This window comes from Panthera pardus, unplaced genomic scaffold, assembly GCF_024362965.1.
Source record: "Panthera pardus isolate Hobbes unplaced genomic scaffold, ASM2436296v1 HiC_scaffold_16, whole genome shotgun sequence".
Classification (NCBI taxonomy): Eukaryota; Metazoa; Chordata; class Mammalia; order Carnivora; family Felidae; genus Panthera; species Panthera pardus.
The window spans coordinates 153,567,500-153,594,200 of record NW_026526721.1 but is presented as its reverse complement, the minus strand read 5'-3'; the positions used below and the strand labels follow the sequence as shown (position 1 = coordinate 153,594,200).

At 41.4% G+C, this 26,701-nt stretch overlaps 1 protein-coding gene across 20 annotated transcripts in view; it reads left to right on the top strand.

Annotated features, from left to right (window-relative positions):
* Positions 1 to 20,942: 20,942 nt before the first annotated feature.
* Positions 20,943 to 26,701, top strand: part of ARPP21 (cAMP regulated phosphoprotein 21) — a 156,319-nt gene continuing 150,560 nt past the window's right edge. For 13 of the 20 annotated variants that reach the window (XM_053904072.1, XM_053904071.1, XM_053904069.1 and 10 more), the window contains exon 1: positions 22,322 to 22,482. The gene's annotated coding sequence lies outside the window, so the exon portion shown is untranslated. The other 7 variants (XM_053904070.1, XM_053904064.1, XM_053904061.1 and 4 more) reach the window with 5 other exon arrangements.

Genomic DNA, 26,701 nt, shown 5'->3' with positions numbered 1-26,701 from the left:
GCATTTATTTGACTCCTGGTTTGGGCTCAGGTTATGATCTCCTGGTTCGCAGGTTCGAGCCTCACGTCGGGCTCCATGCTGATGGCCGGGAGCCTGTTTGTGATTCTCTCTCAGTCTCTGCCCCTCCTCCACTCGCGCACGCGTTCTCTGTCTCAAAATAAATAAATGTTTAAAAAAACTTGATGAAATTAATTTGCATTTATATTGCAAATTCTTTGTAAATCCCACCCACGATGTTTTTTGACATAAAACTATGCACAATTCTAGCCTTTAATATCCATCTATTTGCCAGTGTGAACAATCAGTATTGTCCTTGAGGCGTATCGCCAACTTTATCAAGTAAAAGTATAACACTCCATTAAATTTGGATTTCAGATAAACAGCAATAGTTTTCAGTACAAGTGTGCCCCAAATATTGCATAAGATGTACTTCTTCTAAAAAAGTTATCCACTTTTTAAATTTAAGACTCAAATGTTGCTGGCTGTCCTATATTTTATCTGGCAATCCTACTGAATTTATAAATTTAATAATAGAATTTGCTTAATATTGCCACATGTTCCAGAGCCACTAGGTACAAATGTTCAACTAGTGTGATGATACATAAGTAAATACCCTGGGAGGGATTAAGTACCAGCAAAATATAATATATATAAATGTATAAATATAAACATCAACGTATATATATATGTGTACATGCACGCATTAAATTCACACCCAGAGGAAAGTTGTGACATGTTAATTAATTTATCTTTTTTCTTACCCAAGTCCTTGCATTGCTCAAATTCCACCTGCATCCTGACATAGCATCCTCCTTCATATTCAGCAATGCAAACCTTTTCACGGTGGTTGAACACAGTTGCCTTCTGTTTCTAGGTCGGAGGGCAGAAGTCCCGGAGAAGGGTTTTCCCCCTGAGACCTGAGACCTGAAATGGTGTTAGTCATGAGAGTTAAGAGTTATGAGTCATGTTCTAAAGTGCAAAGTCCTTCATTTTCAATGACGCTGGGGCCCATTATGTTCTTCAGTGTGTGTGTGTGTGTGTGTGTGTGTGTGTGTTCTCATGAAATCCTGGGCTCTTGAAAGCACAAGACCCAGACCAGACATCCTTCATACCTACGTGTAAATGTGAATAAATTACCCTTTGGATATACTTCTTTCCTGGGTACTTACTCTCCAACAATTTCCCAGTCCCCTTTGTAGGCCCCCCTTAGCCCACGTGTCTAGTTCTGGACAAGGACGGTGAGCAGAGCTGTGTGTCATATCTGTGCCATTTCAGAACTGATGTGACAGCCTTTAACTGTCCCCAATTACTGTGACTAAGTTGGATGAGCAGCCCAGTAAGATGATAGAGCCTCCACTTCTGACCAGGGGGAAAAGACACCCCCAAACCCATATTATTCATGTAGCAAAAGCAAAAACAAACAAACAAACAAACAACCATTTGTTAGAAAAAACCAGAAGGATCTCAGAGAATTTTTTTTCCTCCCACCAAAACACAGCCTGGCATAACCTGAATAACAACAGTTCTGTACTTTCATATATATACATATATACATATGAATATATATTCATATATATATGTATATATAATATATACATATGTATATATGTATATATACACATATGAATATATGTATACATATATTCATATATATTATATTCATATATATTCATATATATTCATATATATTATATATAAATACTTAGAATATATATTCATATATGTTATATATATAAATTCATATATATGAATATATATATTCATATATGAATATGTATATTCATATATATTATATATATTCATATATATTATATATATATAAATACTTGCGCTTTCTTTATGTACATTTAAATATTTAATCAGGCTGGAATTTTATTTTAGCACAACATTTATTATATATTTTTGAAAGCTCTCCCGACAAAATTTATTATATAATCAATTTCCCCAATAATTTCCAATAACACTTTTATCATCCATCATATCAAGGGTGTTCCGCAAGCCAAACCCAGGCTGCTGTCTGTTTTTTTTGTAAATAAAGTTTTATTGAAAACAATCATGCTCTTTTGTTTACACATTGTCTAGGGCTACTTTTATGCTACAACAGAACTGAGTAGCTATGACCCAGACCATATTGCCCCAAAAGCGTAAAATCTTTACTCTCTGGCCCTTAAAGGAAAAGTTAGGCAACATTCGCACCATATTCTTGCGGTGGCGTGGCGAAAGGTCTAAAATCAAAGCACAAGATGACATGATTTCTTGACATCTAGTAAAACCAGGAGTGCCTCAAGTGGCTTAGCCACAAGACCCCCTCCCCCACTGTGCTCCCTGGAACAAAGTCCTCATGCTAAACAACCGCTCCTTCTCAAGGGTGTTTGGCTGAGTTCCTGCTTATACCGGAGTCATGTGTTTCACGAAACAGCCATGGAATTACTCAAACGTGCCAATCAAGTCCTCCTGCAGGAACCAGGGAGTTACCCCCGCCCCCAACAATGAATATGCCACAGTCTACCTCCTCATACGAAAATTTATTTTGTTGACATATTTCACTCATTAAATTGCCATGGTAAATCTTAAACAGTTTTCCTCCAGATAAAAATTTAGAATCCTCTTTTTTCAATCAAAAGAATCCAGCTGAGATATTAACTAGAATTTCACATATATGGACTGACTTAGAAAGCATTGTCATTTAAGACCTTTTTAATGTTCCTAAAAAAGTTTGTAGTTTTAATCATATAAATCTTCAGTATGTATTGAGTTTGATCCGAAGGTGTTATTTTGGTTGTTGTAGTTGATATGTTTTTAGTGCTACTGTCGTCAAATCTTTGTGTTTCTTTTTTGATTATATTAATCAGTAATGACCTTTATGTGAAGTCATTTAATTTTGTCTTTTTTATTTGCAAATGAACTTAGTGAACTGGCTTTTTTTTTTTTTTTTTTTAGTTTCATTGGGAGGATATCTATATAAAATCATTTGCAAATAATTTTATTTTATTTATTTATTTTTTTAATTTTTTTTTTAACGTTTATTTATTTTTGAGACAGAGAGAGACAGAGCATGAACGTGGGAGGGGCAGAGAGAGAGGGAGACACAGAATCGGAAGCAGGCTCCAGGCTCTGAGCCATCACCCCAGAGCCCGACGCAGGGCTCGAACTCACGGACCGTGAGATCGTGACCTGAGCTGAAGTCGGACACTTAACCGACTGAGCCACCCAGGCGCCCCCTAATTTGCAAATAATTTTAATTTCGGTCTTCTTCTTTCTAATATTTACACTAACTATTTTCTAGAGCGTTAGTGTCCTACGGCTAGTGTAACCAATCATTACAAACGTGGTGACATAAAAAAACTGAAATTTATCCTTTCACAGTTCTGGAGGCCAGAGGTCAGTATCAATGGTCTGAAATCAAGGTGTCAGCTGCCCTTGCTCCCTCCTAGACACCAGGGGGAGAATCAGTTCCTTACTTCTTACAGCTTCTGGTGGCTTCTTTGTGGCCGCGACACTCCAACCTCTTCCTCTTTCTTTACACTGCCTTCTCCTCCTCTGTCTGCGTAATCTCCTTGTGCCTTTCTCTTACATGGACCCTGTCATTAGATTTAGAACTCACTCACATGATCCAGAATGATCTCTTCATTTTAAGATTCTTAACCACATCTGCACTCCTGCTTTTCCAAATAAGGTAGCGTGTACAGGTTTTACATTGACAAGATTTATAGGACATAGATAGCTTTTCCTTTGTAGGGTAGGCATTTTATTTATTTTTTTATTTTATTATTTTTTTTAGCATTTATTCACTTTTTGAGAGACAGAGACAGAGTATAAGCAGGGCGGGGGCAGAGAGAAAGGGAGACACAGAATCCAAAGCAGGTTCCAGCCTCTAAGCTGTCAGCACAGAGCCCGACGCGGGCTTCGAACTCACGAACCGGGAGATCACGACCTGAGCCGAAGTCAGACGCTTAACAGACTGAGCCACCCAGGCACCCCCGTAGAGGAGGCATTTTAGCTTACCATACCCAGTTTGCTCATTTTATTACAATGGTAAAACCCCAGAATAATGTTAAATAGTAATGGGGATTGTAGTTGCACTGGGTGAGAGAGTTGGTCTACACCTCGTTTCCTTAATAGCAAGAAAAAATATGCTTTATTCTTTATGCCTTTTATTTTTAGTCATTTTTATACATTTTTACATAAGGATTGATTTTGTCTTTCCTTCAATTAAAGCTCTGCATCACGTTTTCTTCTTCTACAATTGATCTGCTTATGAATTTACTCATTTATTTCACGTATGAAATTAATGTGACTATAAACATGTTTGAGTGTATCTGTAATTTTTTAAAAAACAGAAAAAAGAATCATATATATATTTATACACATTAATGTTTAATCTGCTATTACCTGTTCACATTGTGTGTGTGTTTATCTTCGCATGTCACTTTAATTTTTTTAACATTTATTCATTTTTGAAAGAGAGACAGAGAGACAGAGTATGAGCGGGGAACGGGCAGAGAGAGAGGGAGACACAGAATCCAAAGCAGCCTCCAGGCTCTGAGCTGTCAGCACAGAGCCCGATGCGGGGCTGGAACCCGCGAACCATGAGATCGTGACCTGAGCTGAAGTCGGACGCCCAGCTGACTGAGCCACCCAGGCGCGCCCCCACTTTTATAAATTTTTTATTTTTTGGTTACCACCATATTTAAATACTTGATAAAAGTGCAACATTAGAAGTAAAAGTAAAAAAAAAAAAAAAAGAGAGAGAGAGTTTTCGGTAACAAGTCCATAAAAAAGATAATTGTATCATGAAAAGGTTCAATTAATTAACAGGCAGAAAATCTATAGAGAAGAGAAAGAAAGAATAGGCAAGGTAAACAGAAAAAGGCAGCCAGATGACAGATTTAAACAAAACCGTGTCAAGAGCGATATTGAATGTAAGTGGTCTAAGTACTCTGTTCAGTAGCTGGAGATTTTAAGACTGAATGAAAAAGCAAGAAGTCATTGTATACTAGCTATAAGAAACAGGCGTGTTAAATAGAAACACACCAATAAGATTAAAAATAAGAGGAAAGAAAGGTATGCCATGCGAACACTAGATTTAGAAACCTGGAATGGCTATATTAAGTTCATACCAAATAGATTCAAACTAAAGGAAAAAAAAAGACAAGGGAAAAATAACGTTATTTTCTAACAGTGAAAGAGTCAATTCATCAAGAGGACTTAAGAATTCCAAACACATATGTGCCTGAAAACAACTACATAATACATGAATTAAAAGCTCATTGAGGGGCACCTGGGTGGCTCAGTCGGTTGAGCGTCTGACTTCGGCTCGGGTCATGATCTCACAGTTTGTGGGTTCGAGCCCCGCATTGGGCTCTGTGCTGCCAGCTCGGAGCCTGGAGCCTGCTTCGGATTCTGTGCCTCTCTCTCTCTCTCTCTCAGCCCCTTCCCTGCTTGTGCTCTCTCTTTCTCTTAAAAATAAATAAACATTAAAAACAATTTTTTTAGACTTCATTGAACTCTATGGGGCACCTGAGTGGCTCAGTTCATTAAGCGTCCAACTTTGGCTCAGGGCATGACCTCCCAGTTCGTGGGGTTGAACCCCGCATCCGGCTGTTTGCCGACAGCTCAGAGCCTGGATGGAGCCTGCTTCGGATTCTGTGTCTCCCTCTCTCTCTGCCCCTCCCCCACTCACACTCCGTCTCTCTGTCAAAAATAAACATTAAAAAAAAAACGTATTGAACTATACGAGAAATCCACCATTACAGCAAAATTCTAACTCCCCACTCTCAATAACGGATAGAACACACGGACGGAAAAGTCAGTAAGGATATGGGAAACTTGAACAACAGTATCAATGCACTTGACGTTACTGACATTTATAAAACCCTGAGCCCCAAAATGGCAAAATACACATTCTTTCCAACTGCACGTGGAAGACTGACCCAGACAGAACAATATTCTGGGTCATTAAACATGTCTCAATAAAGGTAAAAATGTTTCCTTCCCTTATATTCTAGGACAGGGCTTTCCAGGTCATACCAGTGCCTTCACACTTAGGGACACAGAAGTAAGAGAAGAGGAAAATAAGGTAATAGAGAAAAAAAAAAATAAAAACAGATTGGGGGAGGAAAGAAATTTGGGGGAAGATCTGAGAGGGATAAAGTAATGGGTGCCTGTTTAGGAACAATAGAAGAAAGGATTTCAAGCAGTGTTGCTATGGATTATATACTCTTAATAAAGATACACAAACAAAGAATTTGCGTTATTTTGACATCATTTCATTGTTAACGGATTGGATCACATACTTCATTGAAGTTGCACATCTAAGACTTAGAAATACTGGAACAAGATACAAAGTCAACAGGTAATTGAAGGGTCATGCAACATATTGCTTTCCCTTTGATTCACGGAATCAATTTTGGGTTGTATGTTTCTTCAAAATTAATGAAGCTTTTCATGTGCTTGGTAATTTTTCTCTTTTCACTGTTTCTTCTCTATGTCGATCCAGAAGGAAAAGGTTTCTCAGAAGTTCCCCCAGCAAGTTTCCCTTTAGGTCTTATTGTTTATAACAGGGAATATGACCACCCCCTTCTTGGCTGCAAGACAGATTTAAAAATACCTCGCAGAAGGTAAAAAAGATTCTTACAATTGACTTTGATAAGTTTGCTTTGACCTCTGGAGCCTGACACCCTCAACGAAAATCAGAATTTTTGTTTGTTTTAATCCAGGAGTCTGTATAGAAACATTAATGGTATTAAGCATTTAAAATAAAATGTTTTAAAATTTTACAGCGTGATGTCTGGATTGGGATTCAAATATTTAAATAAATATTTATTTATAATCATTAGAAATACATTTAGCATGTATTAAAATATGTTTCTGTTTTGGGCTACATAGTAGACTTAAGTCTTCAAAAGGTAAACATGAACATATTCTGTGATCTGACAAATCAATTTTGAGGTATGTATTTTTGAGAAACTTCTGCACCTTCAGAAACTCCTAGTACAGTGAGATACGTACCAGTGTATTCAAAGCATTATTGACTAAAGTAGTTGAAAACCGGTAACAACGCAGATGTTTATCATGGAAAAATGGTCAATCATGCAACGGAATATTACGTAGCAGTGTGAGAAAATGTATGTTTTCTATGTATATAAAACATAGCCGAACTTAGCAACAAAATGTTGAGTTCAAAGAGCATGTTCAAGAAAGTATAAACAGGATATGCATGTTTTTTTCTTCATAAAAATCCCCGCAAAGAAATCTGAACAACATATTGATTTGCAATATATATATATATATATATATATATATATATATATAGTCAAGCCATTTAAAAAGAGACATGATGGAACAAAACCAAGGTAATAATTATATCAAGCAGTGAAACTATGGACTGGGACTTTGGATGAGGTCATGGGCAGGTTTCAAGAATGTTAACATATTCTAGATAACATTCTAGATAATGTCTAGGTTCATGGATTTAGAGCTGTTTGATTGCATTGCTTTACAATTTCACACTTATTTCAAATTTCTTTTGCATATATCAGATTTTTGATTTTAAAGAATTAAAATAGAGGCGACTGGGTGGCTCAGTTGGTTGAGCCTCCTACTTCAGCTCAGGTCATGATCTCACGGTTTATGGGTTTGAGCCCTGCGTCGGGCTCTATGCTGACAGCTCAGAGCCTGGAGCCTGCTTCAGATTCTGTGTCTCCCTCTCTCTCTGCCCCTCCCCCTTCATGCTCTGTCTCTCCTTGAAAAATAAACATCAAAAAAATTGTTTTTTTTTTTTAAAGAATTAAAATATAATGAAAAAGAGTTTTTCTACAAGTCAACTCTTGGCCCTTTGAATTTTTTTAAATGTTTTTGTTTTATTTTTGAGAGACAGAGAGAGACAGAGCATGAGCAGGGGAGGGGCAGAGAGAGAGGGAGACACAGAATCTGAAGCGGGCTCCAGACTGAGCCATCAGCACAGAGCCCGAGGCAGAGCTCGAAGTCACAAACTGCGGGATCGTGACCGGATCGGAAGTCGGAGGCCTAACTGACTGAGCCACCCAGGCGCCCCGCAACAATTTGTCCTTTGCTAAAAATCGTACTTCACCATCTTCTTACTGACAGATAATTGTGCATGAGCTCTATGTAACTAAATAAATGAGAATGTACAAATGCTAAAGAGAGAAAGAAAAGAGCTCCAAAAACAAACAAAAAAAAGGTAATTCAGTGTTGCAAGAGCCATATCGCTCCTGCTTCGGCGGAAAGCAAGCATTGACATAGAACATTTGAAGGCATCCGTTTTTCTAAGGCAACTTTTTCAGCTTCCTAATTAACAGCAGGCAGTACAGGATGCTCTGTTTTGCCCACCTAAGGAGGGAGGAACCTGGAAGGAAAGCCACAGCCTCAGAGGTTTGGGCTTAACTATGCAGACCAGCCCGTTGCTGGTAAATAGAACTTACTGATGGACGTTTTGCAGGACCTCTGAGGGAGCAGACTTCCAGAGCAATCACTTTCTAGAGACCGGGTCCCGAGATGACAACGGGAGCGAGAACAATCAGTGATGAGCCCTATTGCAGTGCCACCCCAGGACCAACCCCAGAGAATGATGGGCCCGGGCCACACCGCGGCAGAGGCTGTGTCCCTTGTCACCAGCATGTCACGCACAGCCGCCGCGACACGCTTTGGATACGCGGCTCACAAAACCTCTGCGCTTGCTGCCGCCGTCCGCAGGCCTCGGGTCAGGTTCCGTTTCATTTTTAATTCACGGGCTTTTAGAAATTGACCCCATTAGAGAGCTGCCTGTGTGATCCCATCAATCTCTACCCAATTTTATTTGTCGGTGGAATAATTTAGAGGTTCTTTCTTTGGATTAATCCAACGTGCTTTAGCCATTTTTTTTTTCTTTTTAGAGGCCAAGGAGATGGTACCCACTAGACTTCTGAATTTTTACACAACTGTTTCTTTGAAGTCCAGAGAATCTTTCTGACCCTGCCCCACCCACCGTATCCCAAGGTTGCTGTGAGTAGATCAGTGGGTCTATATGCATTCCCCTCTAGCGCATGGATCTGGACCCAAAATAGGCTTTTTCTGCTACTGAAGGGATGAAATTGTGCCTGAGGCACGTGAAGAACGCATCAGGTGCACTCCTTTTAGGCAAATGAGACTTTGAGCCATTGAACAGGCTTGAGGTCCCGTATGACTGCTGTATCTTCCCCTGCGTCAGCTTTAGGATCAGCACCAGGAACCCAGCCTCGTCTGCCTGGATAGTCCTCCCTTCCGTGATCCCGCTCTGCTGCCCTCTCTCTTTATTTTCACCTAAGTGTTCTCTGGCCCGGTTCAAAAACCACTTAGCAGGTGTATACATCTTTCTGACTCATAGCACTATTTTCCCCCTCCTAATAGACCTGTGGATGCTGGACAGGTTACACTCTTTCATTGCTTTTGTTTTGTTTCGTTTCCTCTCTTGAGCTTTTTTTCTGGAGTAACTGTCACATGGGAGATCATATTTACCTATGCGGTGTTCTTGTGTATTCTTTTTTCTAATTTTTTTAATGTTTACTCATTTTTGAGAGAGACAGGGCATGAGCAGGGGAGGGGCAGAAAGAGAGAGGGAGACGCGGAATCCGAAGCAGGTTCCGGGTTCCGAGCTGTCAGCACAGAGCCCGACGTGGGGCTGGAACCCAAGAACCACGAGATCATGACCTGAGCCAAAGTTGTTCGCCTAACTGACTGAGCCACCCAGGCGCCCCCGTTCTTGTTTATTCTCAATGGTTATCCATTCACGTCCTCATTGACATTGATATCATGTTCCATCCACTCCGAACCTCTTGTCCTGAGCTACATTTCACTCACAACCCCTCTGTTTAAGATAGGAACTTCCTGTGTTCTCTAATAAGCAGGACAGGTCGTCATGAAACATTTTTTTGTTTCTTTTCTTTTCTGTGCCGTGCTGGAAATGTTTCCTATGGGTGAAGCATCCCCGAGGGAAGTTTTAAAATCTTTGAATGTCTCTCTTTACTTTCTACTCAAGTAAGCACGTTAGAATGTAAGAAGGACACTGTTAGAGAAGTAACACTGAATTTAACGTATTTTTAGAGTAACTGGCAAGACTTGATATTTCAATATTATTAGTCACAGACTGAGACACCCTTCACAACTTTTTGCAAGATTCTACCGTGCTGCACTACGGTTAACAACCACAAGAAAAGAGCCAAAAGAAACGTTCTTAAACACGTTTATCGTAGTCAGAGAGACCAGCTTCGATTTTATCCACCCGATAGTGGTGAGTATATCCAGCAGGAGGATGTGCAAAACACTTCCAAGAGCTCTTAGAAATCGTCCCCTGTTCACAGTGACAGGATTTAAGTGTCGACTGTCATTCAAGCCTGAGAGCTGACGACATAAGATGCTGTTCTTCTATTCTTGATGAACTACGTTCCGGAAAATCTATCCGAACTAGATGGGTTGAAACAGGTATGTTTGTTTCAGAGAGGAAGATCCAGCCTTCAAACTTTATAAGGAAGACGAGGCGTGTAATAAGTTTAAAAGCCAAAGTAGAGACAATGGCAGGTAATGTACCTCAGTCCACGTAACGCTGATCTCGGCTCCCTTTTCCTAACCTTCCTCAACTTTAGAGGATGACAAGGGAGCCGTGGGAACATGGAGGGTCCCGTTCGTCTAGACACATTAATGAGATACAGCTTCTGACAACGGGACCTACACAAGAGAACCTGGGTGCAGAAGCAAAGTGGTGTGAATGACAAAACTCTGTCGTCCAATTTCCCCTTTTCTTTCCTATAACATGAAGAGTCTCACCACATAATTAGTCTTCTTACTCAGTTTGTTTTAGTTTATTTTTACTAGAATGACCTTTATAAATTCTAATACTTCTTGCTGTCTTCACACACACACACACACACACACACACACACTTCATGGACTGCAGGGGAATATTCAGGTCGGCTTCCTGTATGGCTGAATAAATTCCTCACAGACCAGATCTCCCTGAGATGACAATAATAAATTCTGGGGAATTAAGAAAACAAATTTTGGAGGGGAACTGACCCTTAAATTGAAGGACTCGTATGGTTGAGTTTAACATTTTTTATGGCTTGTAGATTGCAGGCCGATCAGAAGTCAGCCCTGTGTGGTGACTAAAACTCTGATAAAAAGCCAAAAAAACAACAAACAAAAAACCAAAAAAAACCCACAGACACGACAATCTAAAGGACTACTGGAACATTAAGGAAAGAATTCTAGAAAGAACAGATTCAGAAAGAATCCTGTCTATAAACTTTTCTAAAATCTCTAGCTGATCCCTGAGCCCCACTTGTGCTAACCAAGCTATGAGAAGTCCAATTAAAAAAAGAAAATCTGTGGGGCACCTGGGTAGCTCAGTCGGTTGAGCGACCGACTTCGGCTCAGGTCTTGATCTCACGGTTTGTGAGTTCAAGCCCCGCATCGGGCTCTGTGCTGACGGCTCAGAGCCTGGAGCCTGCTTCGGATTCTGTGTCTTCCTCTCTCTGTGCCCCTCCCCCACATGCGCTCTGTCTCTCTCTGCCTCTCAAAAATAAAGAAAAGTAATAAAATTTTTTAAAAAAAAATCTGTGATTTCAGCTGCTGACTTAACTATTGAGTGTGCAGTTGGAGTTAAATCAAGGTAACTACCTGCTAGAAGGAAAATATCTACACTCCGCATTGGACCATAACACAACACGGTATCTCCACAATGTAATATTCACATGATACATGATACAATCCAAAATTGTCTGATATACAAAGTTACAGAATAATGTTATTCATTCTCAAGAGACAAAAAAAAAATCAATGAAAGCTGACCTCCAAATAGTTCTGATTTTGGAATTAGTAAATAACATTAAAGCAGTGATCATAACCATGCTTAATGAGCTAACGGAAAATATACCTGTAATAAATGAATAGACAGGAAACCTCAGCAAAGAATTAGAAACTGTAAAAGAATAAAATGGAAACTCTAGAGGTGAAAATTAGAGTATCTGAAATCTTTTTTAAATTACTGGATAAAAATTGCTCTTAATTAGGCCAGAGAATATATTTTATTTCCGAGTGGGTTTAAGGCTATGTAAGAAGTAAGTTTGAACACTATCTTAACACTTAGATAAGATAAACTACACAGACATCAAAGAAACTTGCCAGAAGTGTTAACGTATATTTTTGTGTATGTAGATGTGTGTGTTAGTTATACATAATATATAACTTATATTTCATATTTATGTAATATATATTACACATCATAATGTGTTATATATTTAAAACATTCATTGTGTGAATACATATGGGTGTATGTAATATATATTATGTGAAATGCTTATATATGCACATATGTAATATATAACTTACAGAATATATATAATGTAAAACATAGTATATATGCTATATCATACATATATTATGTGATATATGAATGTATACACACACACATACCAATGCCTGTTTTAAGAAGTAGACTAGCACAGTAAGAAGAAAAAACTTGAAGCTAGATATAAAGCTATACATACAGCTATCAAAACACATGCTGAAAAGCTTTTCTATGTGCCATAATATATTAGTATAAATAACTTACATGCTGTTTTATATGTGTGTATATGTGTAAATATATAATATACATTTTAAAAGTTTGTCTTTGACCTGTTGGCACAGACCCACCAAACTAGTATTGCTTGCCAAGGGTAAATTATCAAAAACATGATGTGTTTTGTAATATAAATCCGGGTGATAGTGTTATGGATCTTTTCAGGGAAGAGTGATTTCTGAGCTTCTCTCCTTACTAATAAAACCTTTCTCAAGAAAAAAGATATGCAGTTAATTTTACCATGGCGTGCTAGGTGTATGCTGAAGCGTCTCCTTTCTGGCCTAAGTCGACAAAAATGACAAAATTGCACAGGGAAATTACAAAGGGGTGTCATTAGTGCATTAGTTATCATGGAAAAGGAAACATAGATGGAAGAGGGAATTAAATTGAGGATGTATTCCAAAACGTTTATGCAAAAGTAAGAAGCTTCAAAGGGGCTTCAGTCCCAAAAGTGGTGGCTTTTTACAAGTAAAAGGAGCTCAGTGGCAGCCAAAGAGACAGCAGGTTCTCTGAGCCACAGTCGGAGCCCCTGGTTTGGACTGACACATCCATCCAATCATTCATATACCCTTGTTTTGGTCAGGATGGACGAGGAAAGAAATAAGAAGTACCTGACTGTAGCAGTGGAAAATTTATTTAATGTATGGAACAATAAAATGTACAGCTATACACCAATAATCTGAAAATGTGGAAGAAAAGTGAGATTTTTCTTGAGAAATATAAAGTTAACATGTTAGCACAAGAAAAATTAGACTAGAATATGCCAGAAATCATACCTGAAATTGAAATGTATCCTTAAATTTTGCCTTTTACCAAGCCATCAAACTCAGACTTTAAGAATACAGATCATTTGTCTTTTAATGAATACTTTTCTGGAAGATAGGAAACCATGGAAAGTCAGTTAGTACATTAACTGTATGGTTTTAATTATTCCTCTGATACATGTAATAGATAAAGAAAACTTAAGAAGGAAAAACTATGGATCTATCTAATTTAGGAACATGTAATAGAGTGTTGGAAAATGAACAAAATAGGAATTTTAGAATAAAATATATAGTCGTTGAAATAATAATATTAAAAATCAATAGATGGTTTAAGAAGAACACTAAAGAAAAATGACAAAGTTAGATATGAGGAAATCATACAGAAATCTGTGCAGAGAGATAAGGATATTTTGTAAGGAGAAAAGCTACTGCTCTACTGAATATGAGTCCAAGAAAAAGAGAGAATATAGGAGAGACAATAACAAATCTGGGAAATTGTTTACTATATATATATATATATATATATATATATATATATATCCCTATATAGAAATGATAGCAAACTATAAAACAAACCTCAAGATTAAATTTTGTAAAAGACATCATTTTACGGTATTAAATGATGCATGACTACAATATAGAAAATACACATGTATAATATAGAAAATTTGAAATGACTGTAATATATATTAGCACAATTCTAGCTAAAAGTTCTAATGACTATATTAATGGCAGACAAAATAGACAAAATGTAAAATCATTACTAGATATAAAAAGCATAGGTAATATTGAAAAAACCAATCTATCCACAATATATATTATTTGTAAATTTGTATCCACCTATCAAAACACAATAAAAAATGCATTAAGCAAAATTGAAATGACTGAAAAAAAATAACAAATCCGTAAGAATAATTGAATATGTTAGCACAGTTCTCTGAGAAATAGATCAAACCACCAGAATTTAAAGGACAATAAAAGATTTAAAAACATACAAAACGGGTTAATTTTAGAAATCTGAGCTAATAGATTGTCTAGAACCCTGTACTAAATAGAGAGCATGCATTGTTTCTAAAAACATAGGCTATTACCAAAAATTGTTCATATTCCAGATCCTAAGTAAGAGCTCAACAAATTCAAAATCATTGACTAAAATGAAATAAAATTAAAACTCAGTAATAAAAATGAGCATTCCCTAAAAAAATAGTACCTTTATAAACTAAAATTAAGAAGAAAAAATCCTTTAGATAGTTCATGGGATGAAAATGACTTCTAACAGGGGTTACAACGTACAATTGAATGCCAAGAAAGTACTAATGGTAAACCTTTTGTTATGCAGTTAAAATGTACTGAGATAAAAAAAATGTATATTAAGTGTGTATAATAGGAAATAAGAAATATCACACTTTAATGAGCTATGCTTACTCCTTAAGAGGCTATAAAATAATAATAATTGAACAAACCCCAAATAATGGAAAGAAAAATACAAATGAAGAACTTAATGAAATAGAATTTGTAGATTTTTTTTGAAAACTGGTTTTTCGGAAGAAGTAATAAAAAAAATTCTGGAAATATTAACAACAAATAGGTAAGAGATGGTACAATTAAACATACTTTAGAAATTAATGAGGCCACAACTAAAAATAATATGGATAAATACCAAGGGACACTAAAACACAACTGAAATATAAAAGAAACGCATCAGGCTCGCACTTGGGAAGACAAAACAAAGGTGCCAATCTGTAAATTCAATGCAATAAAAGTACCAAGAAAATGTTTCATAAAATTTTCTAAGCTATTTCTAGAATTCTCCAAAAAAAAAAAAAAAGAGATAAATACATAGGGTGATGGATGTGTTGATTAACTAAATGATGGGAATCCTTTTTCAATGTATCAAAATTATCAAATTGTATCATATATCAAATTACTACGATGCACACTTTAAATATCTGAATATCTGACAATTTTGTTAACTATACTTTAGTAAAGCCAAAAAAAAGAAAATGAAGAAGAAAATAAGGTCTTTCCTGGAAAATAGACAGCCTTAATATAATACAGTGATTGCAACAGTGTGATATTGCTTAGATGAGCACTTAGTGCTTTCACCCCATTTTAGAAATTCAGAAACGAAAATAACTGAGGCTTTAAGGGGGAAATGACTTATTCGAGCCTCGTGGTGATTCCGCGGCGGATGTAGGACCATAATTCTGGTCTCCTGAATCCCAGTCCTGGCCTCTGTTTACTCCAGTGAATGTTATTCTCTCGCATGCTGTTCAACTAGCCCAGGGTTTATAAATCGGGGTACCTAGGTTGTGCTCTGATGACAAACAATCCCCCAAACTCAATGCCTGAAATACAATATTTTTTTCTTGCTTGGTTTATACGTCTTCTACGAGTTAGTCAACACTAAGTCGTATAATGCCCCCACGCAGTCACTCAGGGACCCAGGCTGATGGAGGCTACATCATCTAGAACATCTGGACATTTGACTTTCTCTGGAGCTGTGGAGGGAGGGGGGGTCAGGAAGGATCTGGAGAGTCTCAGAGGCTTTTCGTTGCCTGAGCCCACAAGTGGCACATATCAGTTCCATTCAACTTATAGTGGTGAGGACACGTCACATGGCCCCTCCTGATCGCAAGAGGGCCGGCTGGACAGTGACGTGTCCCATAGACGTGGATTAGAATAACATGTAGTCATACGAAAGCAACTTTGAATTGATAGGCTGATGATTCCTCCCTTATTTTTTCTCTCCCGCTAAGGCTTCCAGTTTTTAAAAGTATTCCTGTATATCTGTGTCTGAACCCCCATCCTCAGAGCTGAAGGATAAATATGTGATCATGTAAGTCAAATTAGTGATGTTTGGCTCTGTGTAGTCAAAATGATTACGATGGTAAGCCAAGGAAGAAGATCAAAACAATGGTTTGGAGGCTTGCCCATGGTTCCTAGGGATTTGCTTTATTTCTGAGGAGAAAGAAGGCAGATCAGCAATCCACCAAATTATAGCTTCTTGGCCTACAAAGGTTCACTCAGCTTCCTCAAATATTTACCCTTTTTATAGGAAAAAAAAAAATGGTATCTGTGTTAAAAGAAAAGCCTGAAGCCAAAAGGTAATCAGTGAACCTACAGAATTTGTATTTAATTCGTGTCATTCTCTTCCCCAAAACAACAGTTTTTGCCTTAATTTCATATACTTCAATTACAAATATGCACAGGAAAATGTCTTGTATGCTTGGAATGTTATATTTATTTTTAAATCTGTATAATTTGTACCAGGAAGAAGATCGCTTTAATAAAGATCAGTTATCAAAACAAAAGATATTTTGAAACTGATACATCATCTTGAAATCTAGTATTATGCCCAAATGTAAAGTATAAGTACTTTTGATGAGCAATTCAAATTTTTAAGATTTGCCCAAAAGGGATAATCCTCCAGTTTGGAAGCCGTGCCCGCAAATATCTTTCACTTGTGTGTAACACACACATATTTTGCATTAGGCCACTCTGCTCTCCCGAATATATTGAAATAGTCCATGTCGTGGAAAGAACTCCCATGACTTATTCTAAAGTAGAGAGCAGGAAGCAGATGATAAAGTAACATGCATTTTGCAATCCATTTATGTAACACATTGCTTTATATTTGTGGATATATATGCACAGAGATTGGCTGAGAACCAAAGTGATAGCTGTTTGGGTGGTAGTATTTTGAGATATTTTTATTTTGTTCCTTTTAAATGTTGACCTTCTACCTCTTTTTTTTTTTTTTAACAATAAGACTCTGTAGATCTTGCAAATGTACGTTCCTTTTCCAAAAAAAAAAAAAAAAAAATGAAGAGAGAAAATTTCTTCAACGGGTAGCTTTGGAGAACACGCTGTACATTCATGCAGAATGACAAATCTCCATAATGTTCTTCAGATGCCAGGTGTTGGCCTGCAACCGGTTTCCAGTAAGATCTCAGTACTCTCGTGAAATATGAACATGGTGGATATATTTTACCTTTTAGCCACACACACACACTCACACGCACACACACACACACCATTTCAGTTATGAAGCACAGTTTCAAAATGCAAATGTCCTGTATTTCATTAGGGATGCGTGGGAGCTGCTTTATTCTGGTGGTTAATTCATAGACCTTTCAACATCATCTCATTGTCGAGCAGCCAACTTCATTATTCCAAGTTGTGAATAACCTGGTAACCTTTGTCTTCCTTTGAGTGAAAAGGGGAATGGAGTCCACGATGGAGGCAAACGCTGTGTCTCTGGGACCGGAATGTAAGAATGGAGGCAGGTGCGGGGCTTTGGCAAGCGTTAGGTTATGCTCTGTATCCCTCCTTGCGTTTCGGCGGGATAACATTTACCTCTGTGCTTCTCCTCTGTGCTCCTGTTGCTTCTGCTTCATTGCCGGGCTTGTTCTGATGGCACAGGTTTTTAAAAGTCGGAATCATTTTCGGTAGGTTTCAGAGGAGGCTGAGAACACTTCCTGCCGAAGCAGGTCCTGGAGGAGGGCGCGAACACCGGCCGGGTAGACAAGGCCTGCTAGACTCCCTGCCTGCACATACCTGCCCTGCAGTCACGGAGAGCTTTTGCATCTGAGCCTGGTGCTGCCCGCTGCACAGGCCTCAGCAACGCCAAAGCCACGTCCCCCAGGGCAGAGACTGCAGAGAAGGAAGGCACACAGTACTCTGGGGTGGGGGGGGCAGAGGGCCAACCCCTCAAATCCCAAGGGCGTGTCTGAATGCTGGCATTTCTATCCCAGGAGATGCGGAAGAGAAGGAACTCCATTTAGGCGACAGCCTCCCTAGTCTTTTGGTGCTCAGATGGTTTTAGTGACAGGTTTTCTGAACATCCCTCCTTGGTCCCTCCTTTCCTTCTTATTGTCCCTCCTCTGATTTAGATGCGGCGCCATGAAAACACTCCCCACGTTTGTTTCCGAGGAAATGCCTTGGTTTGCACTCTCGGCAAAGCATCACCGTGTGTGGGTGCAGGACACTGTTGGTTTCTGGTCCGCCTGTGAGAACACCGAGGGTTCGCGGGGATCATTTTCTTACACTGCGCGCAGCAGACTCCAGAGGAAACATGGCTGGCCGTCAAGGGATCTGTGCCATTGGAACATTTGGTTTCTAGTCTCCCCAGTCCTCTTTGTTTTTGATCGTGACATTTCTTCATGCTCAGATGCATACGTGATGTAACATTCTTTGTTGATGTTCTGAAATGTGTTTTAGAGTTATTTTGGCTTAGCACAAAATAAGAATGGGGAACTAAACTTTTCTGGTTGACATGCAAATCTTCCCCCCACCCCTTGTTATCCCCCTGCCTTTCTGCACCAGGCATACTTGTATGGCTTTAAACCCGAGACTGGCATTTAATAGACCCTGGCCGGTTTTGTTGGAAACAGGGCAAACGAGAAGTCTCTCTTTACTGTGGTGGGGAGAATGCCCTGCAGGGGAGTTTCTCCCCGCCTTATTGTTGAGGAATGATGGAAGTTCAACAGCATGGAAAAGTCTACTTCTCGCTTCAGCTGAAAAGGTGCTTATAAAGGTAGCGGGGCTATTTTAGCAATTTGCCTTCTTTTGAAAATCCAATTTGGAAGCTTCATTAAAGGGCACTAATTTAGTGTCTTAGCGGAATATGTGTTTAAAGGAGCTTGTCGACAATCTTAGATGTTTGCCAGCGTGTAGGTGAGCTCAACTCCCCAAGCTGGGGTTACCTGGTTACATGTGTGCTTTTTTTCATTTCCGTCTGATACCAAATACATTCAAGAGCATCCGGACTGAAAGAAGCCACAACCTTCTCTTTCCCCACAACCACCACCTCTCACCCCCACAGTGGGGATACTTCCAAATGCATGAACATTTCTACAACTGGCATTGTGGATCTCTCACACAGAGCTCCAATGAGGTGCCCCAGAGTTTCATGGAGGTTAGTGGTGGTTAATGCGTAACAGGTCAAGGACTCTAAGGAACGATAAGTGTTGCAAACTGTTTAAGGAAATACAAATACTTTCTGAATGTCTAGAAGAATCGCTTATTGTCACGGCCTGCCTCACATTCCCAGAAGTATATTTCAGTCCCACACTGGGACACTAAATTTAAAATTGGACAGCTGAATGCTAATTGTCCACATGGCCTTGCATACACTTGAACTTTCTCTAGTGCCTAATTCGTTGGCAAAATATTATGAGAAAAGGTAGAAAATTTTGGTTGAAGCAAGTTAACGTTATTCTTCTTGGGGTGCTTCCTTTTTTAAATAAAGGCTGAAATCCATGAGAAAATGCAGATTTTGTCATCATGTTTGTCTACGCACTGAAGTTCTTGACGTATTCTGTCTCATTCTTTTATACAACCAGTGCTAAGAGAACTGATTGGATTCCCCCTCCCGGTACTCGATTTCTATAATTTCTATATCCAGTCTATATGGAGTTCCTTCTGTTTTTTGTGTTGTGTTTTTTTTTTTTTTTCCAACTCTCAGGGTGAAATCTGATTCGTTCTAAGGAAAACTGTGTGTTAAGAGTAAGCTGTTAAGGTTTCTTGTCAGTAGATTACACATCCACCCATTCAAGAGATGCTTCCGGGGTAGGTAGTCCTGTCCAGAAGGAAAGGCAAGTACACTGACCCTCTTCCCAAGCAGCCCCAACTGTGGGAATTGAGGATGCAGCACAACTCAAGAGCTGACCCCCAAGGGAGACAACTTCGAATATTTGGAAAATAATAATCGGTTCATGAAGGACCAGTACAACATCATCCTATCTTTACAGAATTTTCTAGAACTACGCGCGTCATCTGTTTGATATTTATAATCCATATCTTAGACTATGTGAACAGGGAAATAGCCATTGAAATTACATCCCTACAGAAAGTGGAAGGCATATCCCTCAATAAATCTGTTTATAATGTCTGCCATTAGGAATGGATGCCAATACATGAAACTCAAAGGACATGGAAATTTTCGTGGCATGGTTGATGCTGGTTATTTATTTGTTGTCTATTCATGGGGTTACTAATTGCAGCTGGTGAGAGTTGATTTTCTCTCCTCTTCCATTTATTGCGGGATGGGGCGTTCGTCGCACCAGATACACAGTTATTCAGCGTCTGAAACGCTGGATCCAGTCAAAATGAGCTTTGGCAATTCCATGCAGGCGCGCACAAGTATAATTTTGCTTCACATTAATAACAACCTAGCAAAGAAGCCCAGAATCAAACGCCTTGCTCTCAGCTGGGGGGCAGAAAGCCAGAGTGATATATCTTGGCTGGTGACCTATAATGTTGGAAAAGTAGGCTCCACGTTCACTCGGGAAGGGTGGGCGGTGTTCCGGAAACGTAGCCCCATTCCTCCACGATTCCTTTTTTTTTTTTTTTTCCTTTTTTTTCCCCCTTTTGGTAGTGTGTGCCCCGAGACAATGAAAAAAAAAAAAAAAGAATTACAGATAATAAAAATAGCACTTCTGCAGAACAAACGGGAAATGCAGCGCTTTAATTTCTTCGGATGTCAACTCTGTTCCGCGCCCCGCGCCCTGCCCGCTGCGGCGCGGCGGCGACCCCAGGCCCGCGCTCGGGCGCGCAGCTCGGGCCAGGGGCTCGCAGGGAGCGCACGGGGCGCCGCTCGCCCGGACTTTGGGTCCCGCTCGAAGCCGAGAGCCGCCGAGAGCTCGCGGGCTCCGGATGGTTCGCGCGGAGTGAGGGGCCGCCACTGCGGGGACGCGATCGCGCGGAGTGAGGGGCCGCCACTGCGGGGTGTTCTCCGCAGAGTTGGCCGCCGGACTGGGCAGCGGAGGAAGGCGGGGAGCCGGGCCCGGGCGAGCGTCCGCGGGAGTCGGCGGCGCCCCGGGGACAGGTACGCGGCGGGGGAGCGGGGAGGCGGCGCGGAGGGGCAGGGGGCGGCGTGCCAGGCTCCCCTCTGATTAATGACGCCGGTGCGGCCGCGCGTGGCCCGGGCGCTTTGTCTCCAGCGTCGGGACTGGCGGAGACCGCCGGGGTGGGGGGGGGGGGGGGGGGACGGATGGCCCCGCGCGCCGGGCGCTCCCGGCAGGTGCCCGCGCTCCGAGCCGGCCAACTCCGGCCGCGCCCGGGGGCAGAGGCCCCGGCGCCCCCCTCCCCCCGCCCCCCTCCCCTCCGCCCTGCCGGCGCGCCTGGCCGCGGCCGGCTCCGGGGTGTGGCGGGCCGGGGGCGGGGGGGCGGGGGCGCTGGAGGCTGCAGCCGGGGCGGGGACGGATGCGGCCGGGGCTGCGGGGAGGAGTCGGGTGCGTGGGAGGGCAGGGACGGGCGGAGGGGCCGGCGGCGGAGGCGGGGAGGCAGGGGCGCGGGACGGAGGGACGGGCCGAGGCTGGCTGGCTGGCTCGGGGTGGGACGACGGAGTGACAGAGCCGCGGACAGGTGGGAGCAGTTAGACAGCTCGAGTCTGGGAGAGCAGAACGCAGAGGAGAGGCAGGAGGAGAGGGAGAGGGGGAGAGGGAGAGCGAGGGAGACAGCGAGCGAGCGAGCGAGCGCGCAGCACTCGCGTGCACCCTCCGCTCCAGACGCCCTCCGCTGTCCGAGGGAAGCGGCCGGGGCCCCGAGCGGGAGCTGGAGAGCGAGCTGGGCACAGAACCCGGAACAGGGACCCGGCCCTGCTAGAGGGACCGCGACGCGCCGAGGGACGGACAGAGCGGCTCGCGCGCCGACCGCCAGCCGGCCGGAGCGGAGCGCAGGAAAGCCAGAATCCCGCGCGGGGCCGCGGGGCTGCGCGACAGGCAGGCAGACGGACAGACGCGCGGAGGGACGGACTGCCGGACCGGAGGCGGGGGCATCGTTCTCTCCGCGGAGCCAGCGGGACAGAGAAGGCGGCGGCGGCGGCGGCGGCGCCCCCTGAGCTCGTCCGGAGCGGCGACCAGCGGCGGGGGCAGCGGGGTCGCCAGCCAAAGCCACCACGGTCGCCGCAGCTGCGCGAGGATCCCAGCCGCCGACGCTGCAGAGAGCTCGCTTTACTAGCAGTTAAATAAATCGACCAAAAAAAAAAAAAAAAAAAGCGCCAAGCCAAACAAATCCAGCCAGTTCAATCACTGAGAAACGATATTAGTAAAAACCAAAAACTAGATCAAATCAATCGAGGCACCAAGACGCTGGGGGGATACCCACTGTTATGTCAAGGTAACAACCAAGCTCTTCCGACGTGAACCTGGCGCGTCTTTTGTGATTTTTTCCCCCTCCTTTTTGCCGTTTATCTGTGCTTTTCTTTGGAATTGTTTATCGTCTGTGTTTTTTTTTTTCCCCCTCCTTCGTGTTTGTAGAAAACCGTTGATGTTAAACATGTATTGATTGTGTTTCTGTGTTTCATCACAGGAGGGGTAGACTCCCCTCCCCCAGATGAGGCAGACAGGGAAAGCTGGAAGAGAACAGAGGAGGCGGTTTTTCTCCTGGGCGAAGTCTACAGCGATGTCTGCGGGTTTCGTGGTAGAAAGTTTGGGACCCTCTCATTCCATTTGAAAGAACCGTGCAAGGGGCGGAAAAGTTGCCATCGGTTTGTTGCTCTTGCAGGAATTGGGGTCCGGGCTCCCAAGGGATTTGTGGGGGAGGGGGGCGGGTAGAGACGATGGTGGTGACCATTTATTTTTACGTGTTTGAACTGTGTGTTTCATTGCAAACTCCGAATGCAATGTCTTCTGTCTCAGGTGGTAGATATGGTTGGTGGAATTGCCTGGAATAGTACAGGTATTTAGAAAGTTTCTTAAGGAAGAGAAATTGACTCAGTCCATGTTTCTGCATGGAAATGGAGCGGGAGTGGATGTGGCTCAGTACTTGATCACCTCCCCAAGATACAAGATGAGGACAGAGTCCGAGTCTAAAAGGAAAAGCAAAGGAGGCGTTGAAAGTTACAAAGGATTGGGAGGCTAGTGTGCACATTGCAAGGCTGGTGGAAATCGTTTTCTCGAGAATGTGTCTAGAGTGCAGATATCCCTTTTGATTGCTGATTTTTAAAGTCTATGGGTATGCCACTTTAGCCTCTCCCAAAAGGATGACATTCCCCAAAGTTGAAAGGAATCTGTACAAGATTTGGCTCAAATGCTGCATAATTCCAAACGATTCCCACCTGCTCCTCGCTTACTTTGGAGATCAAAATTGCTATGATTGTTTTAAGAAAACAGAGAAATGGAGATGACGGGGAATCATCTTTCATTTGCTGAAAGTTAGGGAACCTTTGACATGCACTTAAAAATGAATGCTCCCACTCCTTTGATCCTCTGTGTTTGTGTCACCATGGCACATGCCTGTCTTAATAGGATTTTAGTTAATGTCCTTTTCACCAAAGACGGTGGCTTGAAGAGTTCTAGCGTGTTCTGTTCGAATAGCCAAGTGATCTACTATCTTGGCAGTAATTGTTTCTGCTGCACACCTAATGTGGATCGCATGTGAGAAATTACGTGCGCTCATTTCGGGTTTATATGGGATTTGTAAGGTATGTATTTGTGTTTGATCCGGTATTTCCTCTGTCACATTCCTTCACTCCTTCTTGTCCCTTCGACTAGCAGAATATTTTAAAATTTTCTGCAGCGTGGGTTTCATATATTCTTTAAGGGCTGTGCTTCATCACAAAAGATGCAAAAGGCTAACCTCTCCCTGTCCTTGCTTATCAATACTATTTGCTTGGTTTAAACAGTTTGGTTTAGATGCAGTTTTTAAGACATTCAGACGCTATGCCTACATGGCTCCATTTCTCCGGACGTGCTTTGTGTTAGTTGATGAGAGAGAATATAACCCAGTTGCGGTAGGTGAATGCCTGTTGAACAGAATACTTTGGTTTAGGTAAGGCATATTTAAAGCAACTTACACAGTTTTAGAAATTGACTTTCAGCTTCTCAGTGACTTAATTTCACAACACGCTGGTTTCTCTTTTCCGGTATTCAGCTCAGAGACAGGTTTGTGTGCGCTGTTAGATTTGCAAATTGCTGACCTTCCAGTGACTTTCCCTCTGAGATCCCAGCTGAGTATGGTTACCTTAAGAACTGTGGCATTAGCCCTGTTAGAGCATGCTCCACTGGGGAGTTCGGTGCTGTCTATTTTTAATGCTATTTAATGAAGGAGCGAGCGCCTCACTCAGCAATAAAAGAAGCATGATGGAAGGCAGAACAGTGCGTGGTTTTGGATACGGGAGAAGGATGTTTGAAAAGGTACAGACTGGCTGTGGGATACGGTAATTTTAATTAGTCCTGATATACAGTGCTAACAGAAATCAGTTGATTTTAATGGGAGAAGTACACATGAATAGTCTGCTGTGTGTTTTCATAAACCTCTTCAATAATTCTTAGAAGCAAGACTCAGTCACCAGAATGCCTGAAAACTTAAAAAAGAGACACTAACCAAGGAGTTGCTGCACACGTACTGTTTTTCCTACGAGCTGTCGTATTCTTGGATGGTGAGAAGTGCAGACATCATTTTAGATCCCTAAAATCCTGTCCTCGTGAAGGGTTTGGAGCTTGTAAAATGTTTGGGGGGCATAAAATAACTAGCATCCTTCTAAGATATTGTAACTTGAAGCTCTGCCTTGTGACTTTTTGTGTTTCTTTCATAAACTTGGAATCTGGATCCAGAATTGTGGCAACTGAGGCAGGAAGTTTGGGTCGAACTTGATAGAATAGTCGAGTTGTTTTCCTTCCTTCCTTTGAGATAAGCACAATAGATTATCTTAGTTTAAATATTTTTAAACTGTAGATAGCAGGGGCAACACTAGTAATTTTTGGAACGTTATAACGAGGGGGGAATATCTTAATGTCATAGTGCGTAAAACCTAAGAAGCCATCTGTCTGCGACATTGGTATAATGCAGAACACCTGTCTTGAGGTAGACAGTGAAAATGTTCAGTCAGAAAGGTCTGTGTTGTTCGTTTTCATATTAACAACATGCTGTGATCGAGTTATATCCCTGTTCGAAGCGAAGCTGATTAGACAAATGCCTACGTAGTTTCAAAATTGATAAACGTAAGGAAAAGTGAGAAGTTTTTATTCAGTGGGGAAGTGAGTTACGTAAGTAGTGTTAAATAAAGCTGGTAGGGCAGTGTACAGAGTTGTTCTAGATCTTGTCCATTTCTGTGAAGGATAACTCCCCCCCCCCCCACCGCCCCCGACCCGCAATAAACCACTAAGGGAAATGCATTGGAAGGAGTTACTGTAATTGGTTGCCAGTGTTCGTGTTTTCTACTTTGTACTTTTAGAGGGGAAAATTACAATCCACACGGGCTGCAACATTTCCCTTAGTGGTCATGCTCCTTGGACCCCAGTGCTGATAGCTTTCTCAAGAGTCTCAAATCAGGGGCCATTCTCATCTGAATTCAATGTAGATTTTGCCTGTGGACAAGATAATGATAAGCTACATGAGCAGAGCGTGGAATGAGTCAGCCACTGAAGACACAAGGTACAACGCAGCCAGAAGGGACTATAACTGAGGGTCCTCGTTAGGATTGGGAGACAGTTTGAAGTCCATAAGGCTGGAAATTGCAAATGAACCGGTTCCGTAGGAGTTAGTGTTAATTCAGATCTGCTTTGCGACAAGGTTAAGAAGGAAGATGGGGTTTAAAAATGATGTGGACCGTGAAAGTCATTTCTTCAGGTGGTGAGTATTGGCATCATTCTAACTGGTACCACACAGTGGTAGTGTGTTTAGAAATTTGTGAATTTCTAATCAGAAAAAGAATTGGCTTCCTTAGCAATGCATTATGTCACCTGGAAAGTTCTGGACGTATTTGAAGTCAGCGATGAACTTACAAAATACGTATTTCCTCTCTTTAGACAAAGGACCTTTATTTTTTTAGGAAATCTGTGATTCCAGAGGCTCTCTGTGTCCGCCGACTTTTCTTTCTTTTGTTTTTCATTCTAATATTTAGAATTAAATATGATAAATAATTTCAAGCTGTGATGTAAGTAAATGTTGAAGGACTGTTGGAGGCAAAAAAGCATGTTAGCAGGATGTGTTTGTGACTGGGTTTGTCTTTCTCAGGCTATCTTTGCTTGTGGGTGTTACTTTAAGGGACCTTTATGCCAAGTTCTAATAAATTGGTTTGTTAGTGCCTTATCTAAATGAATTTTGCTCATTTTGGATTAAATTTAGCCCTGGATGTTCACAGGGTTTATTCCTTGTTTTTACTTCACGACAGTTTCATTTCCATGGGGATCAGATCTCAGCCGAGATACAAAGTGTTTCAATTATAGACACAAATACAGGATTCTTGATAAAGAATCAAGTGCTTGAGATGGAGTATCAGATGCATTCAGCAGTTTTGAATGTTTGGTAGCATTGTGATCGTATGGTCTCCAAATCGTCTGCAGTCTGGTGATTTCCTACCCGCCCCCCCACCCCCCCCCCCCCCCCCCGCCCC